The sequence below is a fragment of the Heterodontus francisci genome, chromosome 11 (genome assembly GCF_036365525.1).
Source record: "Heterodontus francisci isolate sHetFra1 chromosome 11, sHetFra1.hap1, whole genome shotgun sequence".
Lineage (NCBI taxonomy): Eukaryota > Metazoa > Chordata > Chondrichthyes > Heterodontiformes > Heterodontidae > Heterodontus > Heterodontus francisci.
Window position 1 is genome coordinate 93998307 of NC_090381.1, and position 22033 is coordinate 94020339.

The 22033-nt window shown below is 44.2% G+C and overlaps 1 protein-coding gene across 2 annotated transcripts in view; it reads left to right on the top strand.

Moving 5' to 3' along the window:
• Positions 1-477: 477 nt before the first annotated feature.
• Positions 478-22033, top strand: part of LOC137374931 (monocarboxylate transporter 14-like) — a 70082-nt gene continuing 48526 nt past the window's right edge. For both annotated transcript variants that reach the window (XR_010975922.1, XM_068041533.1), the window contains exon 1: positions 478-750. The gene's annotated coding sequence lies outside the window, so the exon portion shown is untranslated. The remainder of the gene's footprint in view (positions 751-22033) is intronic.

Consider the following 22033-nt stretch of genomic DNA (forward strand, 5'->3'; position numbering starts at 1 on the left):
TAATAAAATTGAAGTGCATGGGATTAAAAGGACAAAGGATGCATAGATATGTAATTGGCTAAGGGACAGAAAGCAGAGAGTTGTGATGAATGGTTGTTTGGAAGGAAGTGTACAGTGGTTTCCTCAGGGTCACTGTTGGGACAACTGCTATTTCGACATATATTAATGACCTGGACTTGATGCTAGTTACAATGGTGTAAGTCAAATTTTCATAATTGTAATATTTCAAATAGAATGCTCAGGTGTTTAATAATTTAACAAACACACATTAAAACAAGGGATTAGCTTTACCAGCACTTAACAGGAACAGGAGAAATGTTGTTATTTGTGTAATTATTATGTAGTACAGAATGATACATTGGTACATTTTACTTATCAGGGATGGGTTTTGCCATACCTTCTTGACTGAATCCATCCAACCACTAGAGTGTGTGTGTGTGTGATGTGATTGCAGATTTTCAAAACCGGAGCCAGCTGGTAAGAGAATGAAGCAGCAAGCATCTCCACACTGAAGGCAGGATCACAATCAGATGACAAAACACAGAGTCCAGCAACGAAACATAAACACAGGGTCCAGTGGCAAGGACTGGAAGGCAATTGTCCATCAGCAAAAAGGCTGCCTCACATCAAGGAATCCAAAGAGAGCATCTTCAGAAGCAGCCTGCAGAAACCGAGCAGCACTGAGAACAAAACAATCACCATCACAACCGAGGCAACCCTGAGATATTCAGACTGTATCACGTCAGAGCTGTAAGTGAAGCAAAATTGCAGCAATTCATTGGAAAGTGCATTCAAGCACAAACATGTAATTTTAGTCAAGCTTAAGGACAAATGCACAATGTTATCAGCAGTAAATGCAAGATATTTGTTTGAATTTGAACGCAGATCTGTGGGAAGCAGTTCAGTGACAAATTCCAAAATAAAAAAAATAAGCTTTTCGATTATTTCTAATTGTTTAGGACAATTGAAAAATGACAAACAGCTACACATTTCTTTTAATTTATTTTACAATAGTCACATTTAGAAACTGAGAGAAAATCAACTCGAAATGTGCTCTGGGGAAAAAAGATCCATTTGATTTAAAAGCTGACCAGATCCTATTGAGTCAGGGGGTTAATTGGAGTGAATTAAATATGATATTGCAATGCAACACCAGGCATAAATTGATTTGTAAAATATGGCATGTTACTATGCTGCTCTTAAATAAAAGGTAATGTGTTCCTTTGTAAATAGGAATCTCTGCAAATAGGGAGTACAAATAAACACATTTTTGCCCAAGGACATCCTTTGGCTATGTAACCATTAGTTAAAGAGACATCACGTTCTGGAAAAAATGTTTGGGCAACACTTTTGTCATTTGTTTACTAAAATAGAACAGAAATCATAATTTACACTGAAATACAACATTCTGTCAAAATATCATCACGTTCTTCCACATGTCAAAAATAGCACGTATCCCTGTTTGGCAATGGTGACTTTTCTCTTTTTATATTCTGAGATAGTTGAGATGAAAACTCTTCTATTAATGGTTAGTAGGTAACAGTTCCTGAGTAATGCCACTACAGTTACCAATAGGAACCACAAATAGGAAGTTGGAATGACAGCCAGGGTTATGTGAAAGCATGTGTGATCTCATTCGTGCAGCAAGGCTGCGCCAAAACTCCTACAGGGCGACGGCAAGTTTTCTTTTGCTAATAGATACCTTGGGCTGTATCTTCTGGAGGTCGAAAGTTTTTGGCAGTCGGGACCATTTTCGGTTCCCGAGCCCGTTCACAGCAGAAGTGTGCCTGCTGTTTGGGGTAGAAATGCAATACTGTACTCCTGGCTTGTCATAGTCATGTGACCTCTATCATGAGGCATTCACTGCAGGCAGCCAACACAGAAGTCCTCGAGGCGGCCAACATCCCCAGCTTATACACACTACTGAGTCAGCGGCGCTTGAGATGGCTTGGCCATGTGAGCTGCATGGAAGATGGCAGGATCCCCAAAGACACATTGTACAGCGAGCTCACCACTGGTATCAGACCCACCGGCTGTCTATGTCTCCGCTTTAAAGACGTCTGCAAACGCGACATGAAGTCCTGTGACATTGATCACAAGTCGCCAGAGCTGGTGGGCAGCCATAAAGGCGGGACTAAAGTGTGGCGAGTCGAAGAGACTTAGCAGTTGGCAGGAAAAAAGACAGAAGCGCAAGGGGAGAGCCAACTGTATAACAGCCCCGACAAACAATTTTTTTCTGCAGCACCTATGGAAGAGTCTGTCACTCTAATATTGGCCTTTATAGCCACTCCAGGCACTGCTCCACACACCACTGACCACCTCCAGGCGCTTACTCGTTGTCTCTAGAGACAAGGAGGCCAAAGAAGAAGAAGACTAATGTGTCCCCTGGCTTGTCATAGTCATGTGACTTCTATCGTGAGGCACTCACTGCAGGCAGCCATCACAAGTTCAGTTCAATAGAGACACAGTACAAGCAAGAGTGTTGTCCTTTGATTTCATAACATGTGTCAGAATGGAGTTGAAGTTGAGTGTTGAAGAGCTGTATAGAAGCACAGCTACTAAAACAGGAACACAGGAATGTTTAGAGCTGATGAAAGCTACTAAAAGCTACAGGAAGCCACAGAAAATGAACAAAAAAAGCAGGCCACAGCTGAAAGCACTGGGTAAGATATAATGACTGCAAATTTTCCTCTCCTGGCACAGGCCAAAATGAAAGGTGATATGAAGCATAACTGGCAGTTTTTCCACTCACAATGGTAAAATGAAATTGCAACAGATTTAATTAACAAACCAGAGCAGCTACCGATGTCTACACTTTTATGACTCTTGGGGAGAGACTGTTACAAAATGCATTCCACCCTAAATCTCTCCAAAGAACCAAAAAAAAAGACAGCAGAAATTTTGAAAGCCTTGAAGGCACACTTTGAACTCCAAGTGAACATAATTTATGAACGGTATGTGTTCAATATTAGGACCCAAGGTGAAAAAAAAATCCATTGATCAATATGTGACTGCATCAACACAGCTCGCAGAATCCTGTGAATTTGCACAACTGAAAGATGACCTAATTAAAGACAGGATTATATTAAGCTTAAGAGATCCCTCAGTGAGAGCATGTCTACTGAGAGAGGACATACATACTCTCAGGAAAGCGATCGACATGTGCAAAAGCTCTGAGGTTATAAATCAGCAGCTAGAGCATATTCATGGAAGTACAGACCAGGCCTTGCATTATGCTGATAGATATTCCTGGCTTAAAGGGCAGAAAGATCACGGACAAAGGACAAGATGCAAATACTGCGGAGGACATCGCACAAAGGAAAAGAAGGCATGTCTAGCGCGGGGAAAGCAGTGTTCTCACCACAAGAAGCCAAATCATTTTGCACACAAGTGTTTTGCTAGAAGGAAGCACAGCAAGCAAGTATAGATGGCCACTGGAGAGATATCAGCCAAACATTCTGATGAATCACTATACACCATACAACAGTTTGGGTCAGTCAGGTTGATAGGTGATAAATGGTTTGTGACTGTTGGAATGATGACTGCAGAAGGAGAATAATAAGACAACATAAAGTGTCAGATAGACACCAGTGTGTCATGCAACATCCTGACCTTCAGAGACTCGTGCAAAGTGGTTCAACATGGCGATCCATAAATTAAGCCCTCGAAAGTAAGGTTGAGGCTATATGATGGCACCATAGGAACATAGGAGAAGGAGTAGGCCATTCAGCCCATCAAGCCTGCCCCACCATGCAATATGAACATGGCTGATAATACACTTCAATGACTTTTTCCCACACTATCCTCATATCCCCTTATGTCATTTGTATTTAGAAATCTGTCAATCTCTGCTTTAAACCGACTCAATGACTGAGCTTCCACAGCCCTCAGGGGCAAATAATTCCAAAGATTCACAGCCCTCTGAGAAAAAAAATGTCTCCTCACCTCTGTCCTAAGTGGCTTCCCCCTTATTTTGAAATTGTGTCCCCTGGTTCCAGACTCCCCACTAGGGGAAACATCTTACCTGCATCTACCCTGTCTATCCCTTCAAGTATTTTGTAGGTTTCAATGAGATCACCTCTCATTCTTCGAAACTCAAGAGAAAACAGGCCAAGTTTCCCCAATCTCTCTTCATCGGACAGTCTCACCATCCCGGGTGAACCTTCGTTGCACTCCCTCTATGGCAATAATACAATAATATCCTTCCTAAGGTAAGGGGACCAAAACTGCACACAGTACTCCAGGTGCAGTCTAACCAAGGTTCTATACAGGTTGATGCAAGACTTCACTACTCCTGTACTCAAATCCCCTTGAGATAAAGGCTTAACATACCATTAGCCTTCCTAATTGCTTGCTGCACCTGCATGCTAGCTTTTAGTGACTTATTGACAAAGACACCCAGGTCCCTTTGTATATCTACCCTTTCTAATCTCTCACCATTTAAGAAATACTCTGCATATCTATTCCTCCTGCCAAAGTGGATAACCTCTCATTTTTCCACACTATATTCCAACTGCCATGTTCTTGCCCACTCACTAAGTCTGTCCAAATCCCCTTGAAACCACTTTGCATCTTCCTCACAACACACATTCCCACCTAGTTTTGTGTCATCTGCGAACTTGGAAATATTACATTTGGCCCCCACATCCAAATCATTGATATATATTGTCAACAGCTGGGGCCCAAGCACTGATCCCTGTGGTGCCCCACTAGTCACAGCCTGCCAACATGAGAATGACCCATTTATTCCTATTATCTGCTTTCTGCCTGTTAACCAATCCTTAAGCCATGCCAGTATATTACCTCCTATCCCAGGTGCTTTAATTTTGCGAACCAACCTCCTGTGGGGATTTGATCAAAAGCCTTCTGAAAATCCAAGTATATCGCGTCCACCGACTCCCCTTTATCAATTCTGTTAGTAACATCCTCAAAAAACTCCAACAGGTTCGTCAAACATGATTTCCCATTCATAAATCCATGTTGACTATGCCAAATCAGATCATTATTATCCAAGTGTCCATTTATCACATCCTTTAGAATAGATTCTAGCATTTTCCCAAGACTGATATAAGGCTAACAGGTCTGCAGTTCCCTGTTTTCTCTCTGCCTGTCTTCTTAAATAGTGGGATGATATTTGCGACCTTCCAATCTGCAGAAACCACTCCAGAATTTAGAGAATTTTCGAAGATGATCACCAAGGCATCCATTATCTCCATAGCTAACTCTTTCAACACTCTGGGATGTAGAATATAAGGTCCTGGGGACTTATCAACCTTCAGCCGCATTAATTTTTCCAATACAACCTTCCTACTAATACTAATTTCCTTCAGTTCCTCATTCCCCCTAATCCCTTGGATCTCTAATTCTGGGAGATTTCTTGTATCTTCCTCAGTGAAGCAGGCACAAAGTAATTATTTAGCTTCTTTGCCATTTCTCTATTCCCCATTATAAATTCTCCTGACTCTGCCTGTAATTTGTCTTAGCCAAATGCTTCCTTTTTACGTATCTGTAGAAACTTTTACAGCTCGTTATTATATTTTTTGCTAGCTTACATTCATATTCTATTCTCCCTTTCCTATCAGTTTCTTTGTCCTCCTTTGCTGTATTCTAAAATCCTCCCAATCCTCAGGTTTACTACTATTTCTGGCAACTTTATAGGCCTTTTCTTTTAATCCTATACAATCCTGAACTTCCTTTGTTATCTACAGTTGACTGCCTTTACTTTTGGGGTTTTTGTGCCTTGAAAGAATGTATAGTTGCTGTAAACTATGTAATATTTCTTTAAAGACTATCCATTGCCTATGTACTGTCAGACCTTTAAATGTAGTTTCCCAATCCACCTCAGCCAATTTGCCCCTCATACTTTCAATTTTTTAAATTCATTCATGGGATGTGGGTGACGCTGGCCAGGCCAGCATTTATTGCCCATCCCTAATTGCCCTTGAGAAGGTGGTGGTGAGCTGCCTTCTTGAACCGCTGCAGTCCATTTGGGGTAGCTATACCCACAGTGCTGTGAGGAAGGGAATTCCAGGATTTTGACCCAGCGACAGTGAAGGAACGGCGATACAGTTCCAAGTCAGGATGGTGTGTGACTTGGGGGGAAACGTGCAGGTGGTGGTGTTCCCATGCATTTGCTGCCCTTGTTCTTCTAGCTGGTAGAAGTCACGGGTTTGGAAGGTGCTGTCTAAGGAGCCTTGGTGCATTGCTGCAGTGCATCTTGTAGATGGTACACACTGCTGCCACTGTGCGTCGGTGGTCGAGGGTGTGAATGTTTGTAGATGGGGTGCCAACCAAGCGGGCTGCTTTGTCCTGGATGATGTCGAGCTTCTTGAGTGTTGTTGGAGCTGCACCCATCCGGGCAAGTGGAGAGTATTCCATCACACTCCTGACTTGTGCCGTGTAGATATTGGACAGGCTTTGGGGAGTCAGGAGGTGAGTTACTGGCTTCAGGATTCCTCGTTTCTGACCTGCTCTTGTAGCCATGATATTTATATGGCTCCTCCAGTTCAGTTTCTGGTTAATGGTAGCCTCTAGGATGTTGATAGTGGGGGATTCAGCGATGGTATTGCGTTGAATGTCACGGGGAGATGATTAGATTCTCTCTTGTTGGAGATGATCATTGCCTGGCACTTGTGTGGCGCAAATGTTACTTGCCACTTATCAGCCCAAGCCTGGATATTGTCCAGGTCTTGCTGCATTTCTACACGGACTGCATCAGTATCTGAGGAGTCACAAATGGTGCTGAACATTGTGCAATCATCAGCGAACATCCCCACTTCTGACCTTATGATTGAAGGAAGGTCATTGATGAAGCAGCTGAAGATGGTTGGGCTGAGGACACTACCCTGAGGAACTCCTGCAGTGATGTCCTGGAGCTCAGATGATTGACCGCCAACAACCACAAGCATCTTCCTTTGCGCTAGGCATGACTCCAGCCAGCGGAGTGTTTTCCCCCTGATTCCCATTGACCTCAGTTTTGTTCGGGCTCCTTGATGCCATACTCGATCAAATGCTGCCTTGATGTCAAGGGCAGTCACTCTCACCTCACCTCCTGAGTTCAGCTCTTTTGTCCATGTTTGAACCAAGGCTGTAATGAGGTCAGGAGCTGAGTGGCCCTGGCGGAACCCAAATTGAGCGTCACTGAGCAGGTTATTGCTAAGCAAGTGCCGCTTGATGGCACTGTTGATGACACCTTCCATCACTTTACTGATGATTAAGAGTAGGCTGATGGGCAGTAATTGGCCGGGTTGGACTTGTCCTGCTTTTTGTGTACAGGACATACCTGGGCAATTTTCCACATTGCAGGGTAGATGCCACTGTTGTAGCTGTACTGGAACAGCTTGGCTAGGGGCGTGGCAAGTTCTGGAGCACAGATCTTCAGTACTATTGCCGGAACATTGTCAGGGCCCATAGCCTTTGCAGTATCCAGAGCCTTCAGTCGTTTTTTGATATCATGTGGAGTGAATCGAATTGGCTGAAGTCTGGCATCTGTGATGCTGGGGACTTCAGGAGGGGGCCGAGATGGATCATCAACTTGGCACTTCTGGCTGAAGATTGTTGCAAATGCTTCAGCCTTATCTTTCACACTGATGTGCTGGGCTCCCCCATCATTAAGGATGTGGATATTTGAGGAGCCACCTCCTCCAGTTAGTTGTTTAATTGTCCACCACCATTCACAGCTGGATGTGGCAGGACTGCAGAGCTTAGATCTGATCCGTTGGTTATGGGATCGCTTAGCTCTGTCTATTGCATGCTGCTTACACAGTTTGGCACGCAGATAGTCCAGTGTTGTAGCTTTACCAGGTCGACACCTCATTTTGAGGTATGCCTGATGCTGCTCCTGGCATGCCCTCCTGCACTCTTCGTTGAACCAGGGTTGGTCTCCTAGCTTGATGGTAACGGTAGAGTGGGGGATATGCCGGGCCATGAGGTTGCAGATTGTGGTTGAGTACAATTCTGCTGCTGCTGATGGCCCACAGCGCCTCATGGATGCCCAGTTTTGCATTGCTAGAACTGTTCGAAATCTATCCCATTTAGCATGGTGGTAGTGCCACACAACACGATGGAGGGTATCCTCAATGTGAAGGCGAACTTTGTCTCCACAAGGACTGTGCGGTGGTCACTCCTACCAATACTGTCATGGACAGATGCATCTGCGGCAGGCAGATTGGTGAGGACGAGGTCAAGTATGTTTTTCCCTCTTGTTGGTTCCCTCACCACCTGCCGCATACCCAGTCTAGCAGATATGTCCTTTAGGACTCGGCCAGCTCGGTCAGTAGTGGTGCTACCGAGCCACTCTTGGTGATGGACATTGAAGTCCCTCACCCAGAGTACATTTTGTGCCCTCGCCATCCTCAGTGCTTCCTCCAAGTGCTGTTCTACATGGAGGAGTACTGACTCATCAGTTGAGGGAAGGCGGTGGGTGGTAATCAGCAGGAGGTTTCCTTGTCCATGCAAACATCGGATGCCATGAGATTTCATGAGGTCCAGAGTCGATGTTGAGGACTCCCAGGGCAACTCCCTCCCTACTGTAGACCACTGTGCCACCACCTCTGGTGGGTCTGTCCTGCCGGTGGGACAGGACATACCCGGGGATGGTGATGGCAGTGTCTGGGACATTGTAAGGTGTGATTCCGTGAGTATGACTATGTCAGGCTGTTGCTTGACTCGTCCGAGGGACAGCTCTCCCAACTTTGGCACAAGCCCCCAGATGTTAGTAAGGAGAACTTTGCAGGGTCGACAGGGCTGGGTTTGCCGTTGACGTTTCCGGTGCCGAGGTCGATGCCCGCTGGTCCGTCCGGTTTCATTCCTTTTTATTGACTTCGTAGTGGTTAGATATAACTGAGTGGCTTGCTAGGCCATTTCAGAGGGCATGTAAGAGTCAACTACATTGCTGTGGGTCTGGAGTCATATGTAGGCCAGACCAGGTAAGGACAGCAGATTTCTTTCCCTAAGGGACATTAGTGAACCAGATGGGTTTTTACAACAATCGACAATGGTTTCATGGCCATCATTAGACTAGCTTTTTAATTCAAGATTTATTAATTGAATTCAAATTCCACCTTCTGCTGTGGTGGGATTTGAACCCATGCCCCCAGATCAATACCCTGAGTCTCTGGGTTACTGGTCCAGTGACAATACCACTACGCCACCGCCTCCCCGTGTTCAAATTTAACACCCTGGCTTCAGACTGAACTACCTCACTTTCAAATATAATGTAAAATTCTATTATAAAATGGCCACTCATCCCTAAAGGTTCTTTTACAGCAAGATTATTACTTAGCCCTTTCTGATTACATAAAACTAGATCTAAAATAGCCTGTTCTCCAGTCGGTTTCTCAAATGCTGCTCTCGAAAACCATCCCAAACACACTCCAGAAATTCGTCCTCCACAGCATTAGTGCTCATTGGGTTTACCCCGTCGATATGTAGATTGAATTCACCCATGATTACTGCATTACCCATGCCACATGCTTCTCTAATCTCTTAATTAATACCATGCCCCACACTACCACTACTTTTTGGTGGCCCAAAAACAACTCCTGCCAATGTTTGGAGAGAGAAGCAGAGTTAACGTTTCAGGTCAGTGACCCTTCATCAGAACTGGCAAAAACTGTTTTTTTGACAGTTCTGATGAAGGGTCACCGAGCTGAAGCATTAACTCTGCTTCTCACTCCAGAGATGCTGCCTGACCTGCTGAGTATTTCCAGTATTTATTGTTTTTATTTCAGATTTCCAGCATCTGCAGTATTTTGCTTTTCTCCTACCAATGTTTGCTGCCCCTTGCTGTTTCTTAGCTGCACCTAAATAGATTTTGTTCTTCCGATCTGAGATCCTCCCTTACTAATGTACTGATCCTATCCCTTATTATCAGCACAACACCACCTCCTTTTCCTTTTTGCCTGTCCTTCCTAACTGTCAAATCACCTTGAATACTAGTGCCAAGAGGACAAATTACTCTGAGAGTCCAATGCAATGACAAGAATGAAGATCTGGAATTCCAGATCATAGACGGCAAGCAACAGCCATTCATCTCAGTCACAGCAAGTCTACAGCTTGGACTGGTAACTCTCAACGTGCAAAAAGAGATTTGCAACGTGTCGCAGCACACTAAACCATTGACTGTGGAACAGATCCTAGAGGAGTACAATGATGTGTTTACAGGTTTAGGATGTCTTCCTGGAGAATATCATCTTGATGAAGATGAGAGGGTAAGACCAAATCGGCATCTGCTGAGGAAAGTTCCAGTTGCCCTCAAGGCCGGCCTGAAAGACAAGATAGGAGAGCTGGAAAGAAGGGCGTAATCAAGAAAGTGGCAACTCCTGCAGAATGGATTAGCAGCATGGCAGCAATGAAACAACCTGAAAGCCTGAGAGTGCATTGACCCTAAAGATCTAAATAAAGCTCTGAAGAGATCTCACTATCCCATGCCAACCATCGATGGAATTTTGCCACAACTTGCAAAGGCAAAAATGTTAACTACCCTAGATGCGAAGTATGGTTCCTGACAAGTGAAGCTGGATGAAAACAACAGTTTTTGCACATCCATGCAAGGCACCAAGGAATGAGTCGAGTCTGAGAAAGGCAAGAGAAGTGCTCTACTGGCCAAACATGAACAATGAAATCAAGGACCACATCAGCCAGTGCAGTGTGTGCAATGAGTACCAAGGTAAAGAGGCGCTGAGGACACATGACATCTCAGACAAGCCATGGATGAAGCTGGGGGTAGACCTCTTCACTGTCATAGGAACTGATTATCTTGTCACCATAGACTACTATTCTGATTACTGGGAGGTAGACCAGCTGACTTGAATGACTACTGGTGATATTGTAAAATGCCTGAAAGCACACTTCAGTCGTTAAGGCATTCCAGACATTGTGATGTGTAACAATGGCCCTCAGTTCACGAGTGAAGAATTCAGCCACTTCATAAAGCATTGGGAAATTCAACACCATACATCATCTCCACACTATGCCCAGTCCAATGGAAAGGATGAGGTGGCAGTGAAAATCACCAAAGGAATCATAAAGAAAGCGAGTAAATCCAGCACGAATGTATACAAGGCAATCCTCGAGTAGAGAAACACGTCCACTGAAGGCATGGAAAGTAGTCCAGTACAAAGACTAATGTCACGCCGCACCCAAACTATTAATAGCAAAAAAGTTACTGAAGCCAGAAGCAGTAACAGGCGTGAGTGACAAAATCAAGGTGCAACGGCAGAAAGCCAAATTTAATTTTGACAAAATTGCCAAACCATTGCCAGAATTGAGCATTGGAGAGCCAGTCAGGATACAAACCTTCAACACTCTCAACAAGAGTCAGCCCAAGTGGCAACTTGGGACCTGCCTAGAGCAGTTGTCACCTTGCTCGTACACAGTGGAACTGAGCATCCAGATAGACCGTCACAGCTGCAGGCACATATGCACAACTGGAGAAGCTTCACTGCAGGCAGCTGATCAGGAAGATGTGAATTCACCATCTGCACAGACCACAGATCAACCATCAGTACCAGCGGTCCATAGCATCGCAACAACAGAAATGGAATACAACATTTAACGCGGCAAAAAGTGACCCAGGAACGACACTCACTGGAGAAGGAAAATCACCCAGATGAACAGCCAATGACAATCCGCACACGCACCATTAAGAGACTGGGGTGATTTAAAGACTATTTGTGCAATGCATGTGCAGAGACTGACAGGAATAACAAACTGCTAATGCATGAGAACAGTTGTGTGCATAGTGGGTAACTTAGGCAACTCACAGTGTAAATGATAATGCATGCAAATTTTTTTTTGTTTCTTTTGTATGAAAGGGGGATGTTTGGGATAGAAATGCAATACTGTACTAATGTGCCTCCTGGCTTGCCATAGTCATGTGACTTCTACTATGAGGCACTCACTGCAGGCAGCCATGACAAGTTCAGTTCAATAAAGACACAGTACAAGCAAGACTGTTGCCTGTGAGCTTGTCACACCTACCAGGGTAATTTTATGGGAGGTGTCCAATTAATGGGTCACCTCCGGGATCACCATCCAATTAGGCACTGCGAGTAGGTTGTGGAGGTTGGAGGGCGAGTCAGCCCGTGAGACTGCAAGGCTGGTTGGCAGCCTTCACTGTGCATGCAATGAGAGTGCTGCTGGTATGCATGGGACCCAAGAGGGCTGGACAAAATGGAGGAGTGAAAAGGCTGGAGGCAATGGCCACTACTTCCTCACTAGTAGCACTAATCTTTACTGCAGTCTCCAGGAGATTGGAAGCAAATTGTAAGCCTCTGCCTGCAGAGGATCTCAGGCTGGCTGATTTGCATCTTAAGGCAGTAGATTTAATTTATTTCTCATGGCGCTGTGACCTCCTGCTCAGCAGGTGCCTCCTTTTATCTAATGAGCTGCAGATGCGGAGAGGGTCCCCGTGCGACACTGGTAAAATCTGACTTACACTGGAAAATTTCTGCTAATTGGTTGTTGATGAGCCTTAATTGCCTTTGCGCCATTGGCGGACAGGTTGCCACCAGTACACTGAAGCCTCCTCCAGGATAAGTATGAGGAGGATGGAACGTATCAGGGAACCAGCATGCCCTCTTTCTCAACAATTTTCCTGGCCCTTCCACCTCCAAAGGCACCTCTGGGTTCTCTTGTTTGAGATGGTCACTGCCTGGCACCTGTGTATGCAAATGTTACTTGCCACTTATCAGCCCAAGTCTGGAAGTTGTCCAGGTCTTGCTGCATCTGGACAAGGGCTGCTTCAGTATCTGAGCCCAGGCTTAAAATTTTTGCTACTCTGCAGGGATAGGAAAGAACGAAATGGAAGGTATGTGATAGGGTGGAGAACAGGAGTGATTTTGCATCATTTTCTGTTTTTATTTCAGGGGCTGAGTTGTACTAGCCATCTGACGTCGGGGTTGTGGTGGGGGGCCTGGTAAATTCTTCCGGGGGAGGCCCACCTCATCCGCCGATGCTGAGAAGGCCCCGCCGCATTTTACCAGCGGCAGCTGAGGCCTCAGTGCATCCCCTCCGCCCCCGTGCATGGTGGCACAGCCATCATTTGCATAATAAAATGAATTCAAATGCATGTTAGTGAACTTAACTGGACCGGGGAACCGCCCCATGCCGATATTCCGGCTGGTGGCCGGAAGTCCTGTGCCTTCGGATCCCCTTTTGGGGAACTGAGTTGAGACACTGGTGGGGAAGGGGGAGGAGTCTAATGTTCAGGTCGAGAGGGGCGAGGAGCAGAGAAAACTGATTCCATTCGTTGGGGGGATGGTGGGAAGGGGTTGAAGGGCAAAGATCTTTATGTTTGGGGGTGAAAGCATTGATTTCGACGGGGAGAGGGAAAATGAAACCTTTCTATATCTTTGGAGGGTGGGGGGACGGTGTGGATGAGGGACCTCGCTTGTTTTTTTATTGTGACCTTTCACATTTTCCCTTTAAAAATGCAAATTTTTTCTAAGGGCTTGAAGCCCTTTAAAAGTGGCACCGCGCCTGCGCAGTGGCGCCGGACACCGTTGCCGGGGATGGGGCAGCTGCCTCCGTACATCATCAGGGGCGGCCGTTCTGCCCCCTCCATTTAAATGAGCCACTGTGTGAAATATCGCAGGGGGTCTCAGCAGTGGCTGCTCCACGCGGGCGGACCGCCAACTTCAAAGCGCGCCGCCACAATTTGCAATACACTAGTAAAATTCCGTCCCAGATTTCCAGCATCTGCAGTATTTTGCTTTCCTTTAAACCCTGTTTGTACACTGATGATTATTAATTTACCTACTCACCTATCAGCCTCATCTCAATCACACCGGCCAAAAAGTATGAGCCTGATCTGGAAACTCGCTGGAACATCATGGGAGACCACAGCCAGAACACCTCACACTGCAACAGTAGCCCACGTCTAATCTGCTGCAGAACACAGCACTGCCTCATGGTCCTTCAGCTGCCACACAAAGATCATGGACATGCAGCTAAATGCTGCCAGGTAGCCAGTGAGTGGCTCCTGGTTCTATCCCACATTGCCTCATCTAACATTCTCTGTGACATGCTCTGTGAGATGGAAAAGGTCTTGAGCAACACCAATCTTCCCATTCACAAAGACTTGAAAAACCCACCAAGAACACTTTTAAAATCATACTGGCCATTCAGGGAAAAAATTGCTAATATTCATAGAGCTGGTATCAACCTACTATCCAAATAGACAGAATTGTGGAATCCATGCAGCATAAAGGATCAGCACCTCATCACTGACCCAACAGCAGAGGTCCCTGGCTTCAAACTCCCTCGAAGACAATGGACAGTGCTCAACCAAACCTGCACTGGGCATGGAATATGTGGCCACCTGCTCCATAAGTGGAAGATGAGCGACAGCCCGAAGTCCAATTGCGGCCAGGAATCTTAGACCATGGAACGCATCACATCAACCTGCCCACTAAGATCTGTTGCGGGAGGCATCTCATTTCTCTACTCGGCATCTCAGGTGGCCATTGCCTGGGTAGCCAACCTGGACATCCCATTATAAACTTCTTACATCATACAAAAGTAGCAGTAGTAATGCTATTTAAATTTACGGCCATGTTTTAAATTGGTTAACATCTTTAAAATATCATAGACAAGAATCTATTTAAATTGTTAACAGACACACTAAGAATAAAACTCAATGGTTTACAAACAGAGAATCTATGATCCCAAGGCTAACTTAATTCACCTATCTTGGAGCGCACTCTTAAGCACACAATTGACCATAGCCAGAGATTAAATCACCCGCTTTAATCAAATGGTCAGAGAAGGGCATACAGAAGAGGAAAAATAAATGTGAATTACCGTTTTTATTTTAAACACGCTTGCAAAGATTTCTCTACATTATAGCAAGTGGAAAGCATTTGATTCCTGGTGATAGTTCTGAAACAACTGCTGACAACAGAGTCTCATCTGAGTCCCTGAGGATTTTCTGTCCCACCTTTTGTATGCATCTGACAGGAACTGACAGGAACACAGAAATTCCTTTAAGGGGAATATGCTAAATTAATCCAGGAACGTAATTTCAGAGCAGAGTTCAAATTCTAATCTGTTTGAAGATGATTTTAGTTGTTGCACAGATAGCTTCTACATATAAGGGTGTACCTTTATGTCCAGTACTGAAACAGGGAGATGACATGAACTTTTTATCAGTGAATGCCACCCCAGTCTCCATTTTTCTGCCAGCTCTTGTTGATTTTCCACTTCAGCAATCATCTATAATTATTGACAAGCCTCAGTGAAAATAAGAGCTACTAAAAAATAAGGATTACTGTAATGAAAAAGCACTGCACAGATCACATAGAGTGGACTCAGCAGCATATTAATTGTAAAGATTAGCTCCAATCTCTATTTCTACATGATAAGAGGAATTACACCTCCATCTGTTCTTTATTTTTCTTTTCTTTACTATAACCTCATTGAATGAGGCAATGCAATTGTGGAAGTGAACAGAAAGGCATGGCACTATGCTTAATGGGAAATATAGCCAAGTTAGGAATAGTAGCTTTGCTGAGCTTTGATTTTAAGTGGCAGAAACCACAATGAAATAGTTAAAAGTAAAGGCAGAGCGTGTGAGACAGTAAAGACTAGCCGACACTGGTAATTGCCAGGACATCTGTTCTTTATGGCCTGATTGTGTGACTCCCTGTGGTTTGAAGCAGATGGACTCCTGTGAATCAAATGATGTCCATCCCTGTGTGAGTGATAGGAAGTGCTAGGCCCCTCTTATCTTCATGAACTGCCACTACTTGATGTAGCTGCAGACTGCACGAAACACTCAGGAATGTACACCTAATAGAGATAGCAGGATGCGCCGCAATTACTTGTCACAAGGTAGAGACAGACTCATGATCCATGTAGGGAGTGAGACCAGCATGGTTATTGATGATTCCTATGCTCTTGCTAATTAGCTTGCTTGTCCGCTTTGTTTTATCTTGCTGGTACAAAACAATATTTTATTAGTAACAAGTATGTATTGAGAATGGAGTGTATTGTAACCTCAGCAACAGATGTACTGCATGTCACCACGTGGGTGAAGTCGAATTGTACCGCACTGATTGGTTAAACAAGGAGGTGTAGCATGAATCTTAATGTATAAACAGTAGTACCTGTATCACAAACTTTACTTACTCTAGTGGACCAGACAGACTCTGGGTGGAGTCAGTGTCGTTGCATTAGAGTAAGTCAGCCGGCTAAATGCGCAAATAAAGTAATTGATTTTACCTACACATCCGACTCGGTATATTTACTGAACCAGACTGAAGGCAAAAAGAACTCAGATTCACACAATCATCTTCCACGAGCTTAACTAGCCTACGGTATTTCCACTGTGTAGATAATTGACACCAAAGCAACTCCATTTGTAATGCACATAATTACTGAATACAATAACATACAACTAGATATAGAACTAACATTTCTATACTGCAAATTAAACAAAGACATTGGCCCAGAGTTTGCTGAAAAATACCGATGTGTGAACAATGCTAATGATGTATAAATCTGCCAGCAACTTGTGGTGAGGAAGAGATAGCCCGGGAATCGCCAAAGGTTGCTGGCTGATCTATGTCACTCTGCCATTAGGTTTACAAAAATGGCATCTCATGCTTAATATCTGCATGATTAACATGGACTTACTGCATTTGCACTTTAATTTCCATTAACGTTACCATAGATAGTTAAGTCTAGAAATTAACAGCGTACGTATCCTTTCAATTATATAATTGTCAATGGCTGCTAATAAACCTGTCTGGCCCAGAGATTGAACAATTAAAAATGTGGCATCTTAGTCCTGCGTGTAGTGAATTGTTATCAGAGATTTTATAAATGTCAAATTTTTAGTTTTACTTTTTCCTTACTTTTCCTTTTCCCTCTTTTTCTGCACTTGATTTGACATTGAATTCACTCACTCTAATTCTCCTTCCTTCTCAGTCCTCCCTCTGGTTATATCTCAATCAATAAATCTCATTGGTTACGGAAGATAAACTTTTGGTGCCGTCATTTCCCAAGGTGCCAGATGTCCTGTCGCCCTCACTGTGCTGTTATCAGCTCGTACCTCCAGCAACTTTTTGGACAGAACTTTTTTGAGCTGAAGGGTGCAGGAGCAAGTTTAACTAACAAGGCAGACCATGAGATGCTCTGCTCTAGCAGGTTCTAGGCCATTGTGTTCAAATGGTACAACCACACACTATAAAGCATCACACTAGTAAATTTACCATTTCAGTTTAGTTAAAATTTATTAATCTGTTAGATTCTGTTATGTGGGGTAATCTTTCCTTATAATTACAACTGAGTGCTTTACGATTTCACTGCACTTAATGCTGCTGTGCAAGATACATGTTACATCTTATACTGATTTAACAAAATATATTAGCATCAGTTGACAAACCATCAGTTATAAAATGATTAAAGGATGGGTCTTATTTCGGTAAATAAAACTCATATTGTCCTGTTTCTGGAAGTGGAAAGAATTAAAAAAAGTTTGATAGCTTGTCATCTGAGAACCTTTAAATGCAATCCATTACTTTTGAAACAATATTTTCTATTCAGAAATATGCTCGACATATAAATATCTCTGGGAGGGTATGATAATTTATTGATTTATTTTGTCATTTCTCTGCAGTCTTTTTGATGCCTTGTGTTACAACCAGGTGAGAAAGGTGTCTAGGAGACCCTCTCAGCTTTCACCTGGTCTTACTGTAACAGGGTTTTAGTTTTAAACACATTGTTTTTAGCTCTCCCTTGGTGAATCCTTGTTCACCGCTTTCCAATTATAATTATAAAGAAATGAGCACAAACGGGTTTTCTTAGGTTTAAAGAAGAAAGGTAAAATTTATTAAAACATAAACTAAAAACTCTAATTCGGTTAACGCCTACGGATACACGACGCGCCCATGCTAGCTTGTATACGCGATACACACACATAGATAGGGACAGAAATGAGCAGAAGAAAACATAAGTGGAAAGGTTTGAGGCAATATCTGAAGAGTTGTTACAGTTCTTCAAGCTCACTGTAGAGTCCCTGCTTGTAGGTAATTCTTGCTTTTCGTTGGGGCCCAATATTCTTCTTAAACCTTGTTCACTGTAGGAGACTTTTCTCTCTTGGGGTTCATGTGTCTTCAATGGATTCTGAAGCTGGCGAGAAAGAGATGGGAGCAGACAGGAGAGAGATGTTCTCAATCCAGGAGCCAGGAGCTTTCTGTCTTCAAACATAGTTTCTCCAATTTAAAACTCTCAGTTCAAAACTCTGCATCAGCCAGTTAGTCACATGACTAAGCTGGTCTGACCATGTCTGTTCTGTGTATTGGGAGCAGGAACTGGTTCCTTTGTTCCATCACTGTCTGCTAGTATGTAAAAATGCCTTTCCGGCTAGGGGGCCTGGCAATTCCTTGTAACAGGCCCTCTTTTCTTCCCAGCAACAATTTGAAGTTTAATGTCCATGTGGCGAAATTAATGTGCCTCAATCTTGGCAGGTGGGGGCCTGCATGACACCTCCACGCCCAGGGGAATGAAAGGCAATTTGGACAAAAAGGGCACTTCATTAAAAGGATTGAGAGAAATATATATAAAACAAAGAAAACCATGCATTTCTCTCATTCATTTCCATTCATTCATGAATTCTAAAGCTTATTAATATTGTCTTTTCTGGGTACCAATGCTGCTTTAATTTCCCTTTTTTGGCATCCCAGTGACCATATGGATCTTTGGGGACGGTTTTATTCAGTATGTCCATTTCCGTGGCTGCCTAGGGTCTTTGTTCCTGCCGAGGTAATTTTAATTTCCAGGAGAGTTAGTCATGGGTGGGTCTATCCTGAACTTTCTTTCAGTGCTTTGCTGAGTCCTGCAAAGACATTTGACTTCAGGGGATGGGTGGTTCCCTTTGTCTCTGACTGTGGAGAAGGATTCTTTATTAATCTCCCCTTTGTTCTCTGGGACACCCCTGCCATGGTGCAGACTTGACTGCACTCTCCTGTGGCACTTTGACTAGGTGAGGCATCATCCTTACAGTTTCTGTGCCCTCTAAAGACCTCTATTTGTCTCTGCAGGTTCCTGTAAATGCTGTTAGCCACCCTTGGGGGTACTTCTAGAGTCTGTATTCACATAGGAGGATGTGGGGTCTAACTTTTCAAATTGCTCGGGGTTGGCGGACTGGACAGTAGCTGTTTTCAGCTGGGATTCCTCCCAGACTTCCTTTAACCTGCCCTCTTGGTCAGTTTTTCCCCTTTCCTTTCTAAACCTTTGCCAGCCGTGTGCCTGCCTTACAGTTCACTGGCCCTCTGCTGGAGGGTACTCCTAACACCAGTACAGGATTTAGGGGTGCAGATTTCACTGTAGGTTGGGGTTTCCCCTCAACCTGGCACATGTGGCAAATCCTGCAGTACTCCACCACATCTTTGTGGAGTTTTGGTCAGTCAAACTGCTGTCTTATGCAGGCTTTGGTCTTTTGTATATTGGCATGTACAGCCACTGTAGCCTCGTGGGCCCTTCTTAATATTTCTCCCTGGTACCTCTGCGACACCACTTTCTGGTGAATTACTGCCCACTCCTTCCTCTCAGGTCTGTGACGAGAATTCCATTTCCTCATCAGTACCTCATTCTTTAAATACTAGCAATCAGGGACTCCCTCTGCTTCACTTTCAGACTGGGCAGCCTGTGCTAACTCTCACAATACAGGGTCGGCTTGCTGAGCCTTAGCTAGGGAAAATTCATTTAATTCATTCCCTGGGTCTAACTTTCCAAAGAAAGCCTTGGACAGGCAGACCTCATGGTCATCTGCCTGCAGTGCCAATGCAGTTTCCTCTGGGGGAGCTGGTTTGATCACGGCCTGATTCAGGGAAACTGCAGGGGTCCGTCTCCTGCCTCCTGTGGTCTTTCTTTCACTACTGGGGAAGCTACCACCACCCCCACCAGATCATTACCTAGGAGCAGGTCAACCCTGTCCACAGGGAAACTAAGGACAATCCCTACGGTCACCGGTCCCAAAACTAGGTCGCACTCCAGGTGTACAGATACAGGCATACACTGCCCTCCAATACCATTCAGCACCATTTTGGTGTTCACTGCACTCTCTGGGGAAAAGGTCCAGTAAAAGGGATCTAGTGGCCTCTGTGTCCCTGAGGATTACTATGGGCTTGCTTGCCCCACTCGAGGGGTATGGGGTTATTTTCTCTTCAAACACAAAACCTTGATAACCCTCAGGAATCCTATTAAATTTTCCTGCACTGGCCATAGTAAGCTTCCTGGATCTCACTCTTACTGCAGTTAAAGCCACGGCTTGTTCTGCTGTGCTTTCCATCAGGGTCCCGTCTTCACTGAGTGTGTGTCTTGCTTAACCCGACTGGTTTTCTCTTTAGTTTCCAACAGTCAGCTTTTAAATACCCTGATTTATTACAATGGAAGCACACAGGTCCCCAGGTCTCACTGTTGCTCACAGCACCTTCCTTTTTGGCTAGAGGAGGGCCCCTTGTGTCTCCTGCTTTCCTTTCTCTTCCAGGACTGCCTGGGATTTGATAACCTTCCCACCCTTTGTCCTTTTCGGGTTTGTGGTGATGATCAGGAAAGGTTTTCCCCAGGAAAACGACTTATATATTAAAGCAAACTCATTGGCCAGAATGGCTGCTTGCCAGGCTCTCTGAACCCGCTGCTCCTCTACTTGGGTCTTTATTAAGAGTGGGAGAGAGTTTTTAAATTCCTCTAACAGAACTACTTCTCTGAGAGTCTCATAGCTGAGCTGCACTATCAGAGCCCTCAGCCACTGGTCAAAAGCCAGCTGCTTACTTCTTTCAAACTGCAGATAAGTTTGATTAGCTTGCTTCTTGAGTGTTTTAAACTTTTGGCGATAGGCTTTGGGTACTAATTCATATGCCCTGAGGATAGCACTTTTGGTCAGTTCATAATTTGATGAGCTGTCATCTGGCAACAGGGAATAAACCTCACGGGCTTTTCCAGTTAGTTTGCTTTGCAGTAAAAGAGACCAGGTCTCACATGGCCATTTTAGCTGCCTTGTCAGTTTCTCAAAAGGCACAAATTCTGTACCCAGCTCTTAGTTACTTTGCTCCATATTGGCCATGCTTTCACTGGGGTTACTCTGTCACCCCCTAGTTAACTCAAGCCACTTCAGCTCTCTTTCTTCGGATTCTTTTTGGAATAGTCTTTCTCCTGCCTTCCATTTTCTTCATGTTCCTTCTGGAAGGCTCTTTCTTTCTCTTCCCATTCCTTCTGGAAGGCTCTTTCTTTCTCTTCCCATTCCATCTGGAAGGCTCTCTCTTTCTGCCTCTCCTGCCTCTTTCTCTCTTTCTCTTTCCTCTAATTCAAGTTTCCTCTGTTCCAGTTGTATCTTTGCTAACAGTACCTGTCTGGGTCTACTTCTAACCCTGCTTCTGCTTCTTCAGATTCAAGGGAAAAATGGTTGGCCACTAGCCTTAGGAGTTCAGTCTTCCTAGCCTTGCCATATACAGTGATCCCACACTGCTCAGCCATTTTCCTCAACTCCTCCATAGACAGTGCTTTCAACTTATCTCAAGTTAATTCACCCTGGCTTGGAGAGCTACTAGCTTCAGTTGCAGACATATAAGTATTCAATCACACACAACCACAAGAAAACCTGTATTGAAAACTTGCTGTTTTTTTGATTGGGAACAATGTGGCTTCCCACTTCCAATTTCTCTTGTTTGTCTGTGGGTAAAATCCCAGACGCTAGCACCCAAATTTCTGTTATGAACAGGTGAGAAAGGTGTCTGGGGTCTCTCTCAGCCTTCACCTGGTCTTACTGTAACAGGGTTTTAGTTTTAAACACACTGTGTTTTGAGCTCCCCCTTGGTGAATCCTTGTTCACCGCTTTCCAATTGTAAGGTAAAGAAATGAGCACAAACCGGCTTTCTTAGGTTAAAGAAGAAAGGTGAAATTTATTAAAACTTGAACTACAAACTCTAATCCGGTTAACGCCTACGGATACACAATGCACCCATGCTAGCATGCATAAGTGATACACACATGCAGATAGGGACAGAAATGAGTAGAAGAAAACATAAGT